This window comes from Curcuma longa, chromosome 8 (genome assembly GCF_044706935.1).
Source record: "Curcuma longa cultivar G26 ecotype Majalengka, Jawa Barat chromosome 8, ITB_CL_G26_1.1, whole genome shotgun sequence".
Taxonomy (NCBI): Eukaryota; Viridiplantae; Streptophyta; class Magnoliopsida; order Zingiberales; family Zingiberaceae; genus Curcuma; species Curcuma longa.
The window spans coordinates 53,233-57,587 of NC_133868.1; the positions used below are offsets into that span (position 1 = coordinate 53,233).

General features: G+C 39.7%; 1 pseudogene; it reads right to left on the reverse strand.

Annotated features, from left to right (window-relative positions):
- Positions 1–734: 734 nt before the first annotated feature.
- Positions 735–4,355, reverse strand: part of LOC141833116 (uncharacterized) — a 15,512-nt pseudogene continuing 11,891 nt past the window's right edge.

Sequence of the window (4,355 nt, forward strand, 5' to 3'; positions counted from 1 at the left end):
TACATACAACATAGAACAATGCATAAATGATACAAAGTATAAAAAATTTCACAACAACATACTGCCGCATTCATCCTACAAGTTACACTACATCACACTTAACATGTTAAACACACATTCACCATAACAACAACTCCACTCATGTGCACATGAATCAACAACTTAAGAAATCTCAACCGACTCTATTAGATTCATACGACCCATTTACACTTAGGGCAAAACAACTACATTAACAATCAATCAAACAATTAAAGCCCTAACAAAATAAAATCTCAACATCCACATTCCCAACAGCTTCATGCTACACAACATAATGCAATCCATATTTCCTTTAAATTCAACAACTAGAATTTTCGCACAAATACATTTGATATGCTAAAACAACTAACCGAACATTTCCAATCTTATCATTCAACAAATCTGAGTATCAATTCAAATCACAATCTTTAAACCAATTATGAATCACTTGACAGGAGATTAAAGTTCATGGGGGGGGGGTTTGTATCATAATTGAATCAAACACAGAACAATCAACAGCAAGCAAGATTAAACAGAGCAGAGGAAAATGGATGACAGTGAATAAAGAGGTGGAGTTCTTCCCTCTTCAAACCAACACAGAACAAGGAAAACCTCAGCCAATTCTGGTTGATAGCACCTATGGGACAATGTACCTTGCTGGAGAACCCTCACAGCTTGGCACAATCGGAGAAGACGAAGGCTCGGATCTTCAGACGCTATTCTGATGCCCTGCTGAAATCACAGACAAAGCAATCAGGAACAGGAACTGAGACTTTAATCCTTACCTTGCCCCATTTCCGATGACAGTGGCGACGAAGATGACAGAATCCTTTGCTGAACCCAGACAGAGTCCAGTGATTCCCCGCTGAATCACAGACGGAGCCCGACAATTTTCGGCGCTTCTGAGGAGGTGGAGGATGGAGCTGTCACCGGTTGCCGATGCTGGAGAACCCTCACAACGGCGGAAGCCAGACGACAGAGGAAGGGAGAAGGAGAACTGCCGGAGCTCTCGGCAGAAACTCTCAGCGGCGTCGATGCTCGACAACCGGAGGTAGCTGAGTCCTTGCTTTGCGCTGATCGGAAGGAGGAAGGGGACGGCGTAGTGCGCGACGGGGCTCGGATCGCGGTGGCAACGAGGCAAAAATGATGAATAGTGCTCGAGATTTGGGAAGCACTGTAGCTTCCCAAAATCATGAGTGAACCCCACGTTTGCGACATGAACCAAATTCCCTTTTAACGCGTTGCTGAACTAGGCTTTGAATTGGCGCCGCTTCTAATTTCAATTGAACCAGACCGGGTTTTGATTTGGTTTATTGGGCTGGCTGAATTAAACCTTGATTTGGGTTGATCTGATTAATTGGGCTGAACCAATCCATTAGACCGGCTGGGTTGAACCTGATTAAGCCTAATTTGAACCCAATTCTGATTTGAATCACTTTTGAGCTTGACTTTTAACATGGTTGAACAAATTCTGATCTTATTTGTACCCAAGCCGAGTCTGAGTTGACTTTTCTTCAAATTGAGCCTTGAATTATTATTATTTCCATTCAATTTTCCTGTAAAATAAAATACAACAAATTATTATCCATAAATTATTCAAAATAATGAAAGAATATAATGAAATCCTAAATTTCATCCAAGATAAATATCAACCCAAAATTCTAATTTATTAACAAAAAAATATAATCAAAATAGCCCAATCTCACCCTAATTTACTCAGTAAAAATGCCAGTTATCACAGCTCATAACGGATTCAAGCTCTACCAGATTGACGTAAAGTCCACTTTCTTAAACAGGATCATAAAAGAAGAAGTCTATGTAGGTCAACCACAACGGTTTGAAGATAAAGACCATCCTGATTATGTCTTCAAACTCAAGAAAGCCTTATATGGACTAAAATAAGTACCTAGGGCATGGTATGAAATATTATCAACATACCTAGTTTCCAAAAGTTTTCAACAAGGACAAATTGACCCTTCTCTATTTGTTAAAACTGTAGAAAAAGACTTCTTCATAGTTCAGATTTATGTAGATGATATCATATTTAGATGAACTAATACTAAGTACGATTTGATTAGTCAAGTTGTACTTAGGAACTCATGCTTGGACTCGTTGTTTATTAGTTCGATTCATTAATGATAAGTACAATTTGAATCATTCTTTAGCCTTATATCCAAGTCTACATCGATTGTATACAGTATTTAGAACCCGAGGTAAACCATTCCAATCATACTTCAAGGTTTTCAACTTGAGTTTTGAAATTGAAAATTTCTTCCTCAAGTTGTTGAATGAGTTGAAGTTCCAATTTGACCTTTCTCAGTTGAAATCCTTAAGTCAATTTTCTCTTTAAGGGCTTTCACCTCCTTTTGGAAAGACTTGACTTGGACATTTGATTTGGCTAATTTTTGAGACAAAACATATATTAAGGAATATAATTTATTAATTAGGGGAGAGTATAACTCGTTATTAGAACTGTTTGAAATGGATATAGATCTGTGGCTTCTCTCAATCTCGGATTTCGGATTCGGACTTGGGCTTGGTTTCAGCCACTTGATCTTGCATTGGTAGTGCTAGAAAGCTTGCTTGAGCTTGTTCTTCTCCATCGGAATCTTTCGAAGATGACTCGCCCCACATAGCTTTTACTACTTTCCTTCTTCATTGCTTCTTGTCGTTTAAACATTCAATCTTGTAATGACCCTTTTTATTACATCCATAGCAGGTTACTTCGGTCTTCATTTTATTATTTTGATTTAATCCAGATGGTTTGTTCTTTATTTGGGTCATTTTCCTGATCTCGTGCTTTATGAACCCTTTCTTCATTTTGAAAAGTTTCCAAACTAGATTAACTAGTTCAATGTTGAGTTCTCTGTCGTCTTCTGAATCTAATTCATCTTTGAATTCGAGTTCAACTTGAGATTTGGACTTTGGCCCCTTCTTGAGTTTACTTGTAATGAAGACAATACCTTTTTCAGCTGGAGTAGCATTAGTTTGCTCATGTAATTCAAACTTAGCAATCAATTCATCTAATTTATTTTTTGAAAGGTCTCGAGAGACCTTGTAAGCATCAACCATCAAATGCCCATAAGGTATTTCTCAGAAATTCTTTTAGTGCATACCTTATCATGTCCCTATTTTCGATGGATTGTCTAATTGTGTGGACGTTGAGGAGGTCTTGGATCCGCACGTGAAGTTGACTTGCAGACTCTCTTTCCTACATCATGATATTATATAACTTATTTAAAATAAAGTCTCTTTTACTTACTTTTGTATCGGAGGTCCCTTATCGATTAACTTATCCCATAAGTCCTTCACACTGATGAAGGGTCTTACTCGATTGAGTTCCTCCTTGGTTAAGCTACATTAGAGGGTATGTGTGGCTTTTGCATCGGCCTTAATCTTTCTCTTGGTTTATTGGTCTCACTTGTCGCAGGCTAGGGGTGTTGGGTTGCAAGGGTGCAAACATAGTCCCACATCTAAAGTACATGGAAAAGATTATGGGGTTAAAAGGATGGAAAGTATCTCCATTGATATGAGGCCTTTTGGGGAGAGCCCAAGAACAAAGCCATGAGGGTTTAGACCCAAAGTGGACAATATCATACCATTGTGGAGATATTTTGATTCCATCAGTTTTAACAAGTGGTATCAGAGCGAGACCGCTCTTCACTGGACTAACCGCCGGATGAGCCATGATCTAGATCTAATCATGTGGTTTGAACCTTAAACAAAGGAAGTGGGTGCTCCCGTGTCTGAATCAAGAGGACCAGACACTAGGTGAGAAGTCCTAGTAGGTCGGGTGGACCGAGGGGCAAAACGTCCTAGTTGCAACTAGGTGAGAAGTCCTAGTAGGTCAGGTGGACCGAGGGACAAAAAGTCCTAGCTGCGGCTAGGTAGAAAGTCCTAGTAGGTCGGGTGGACCGAGAGGCAAAAAGTCCTAGTGGGTCGAGGATTCAGACATCAAAAATGACGTTGAGGGGGGCCTGTGGTCCTTTGTTTGAGGGGGGGGGATTGTTGGGTTGCAATGGTGCAAACATAGTCCCACATCTAAAGTACATGGAAAAGATCATGGGATTAAAAGGATAGAAAGTATCTCCATTAGTATGAGGCCTTTTGGGGAGAGCCCAAGAACAAAGCCATGAGGGTTTAAGCCCAAAGTGGACAATATCATGCCATTGTGGAGATATTTTGATTCCATCAATTTTAACAAGGGGGACTTCTTCTTTGTTGGTGGGGATAGTGAATCCTGTTTGGATTACTATCCACATTTCCACCTATGTCTTTAGGTGGTACTTTATTCGTCCCTTCTAGCATCTAAAATCTTCCCTAGAGAAGAGGGGTGG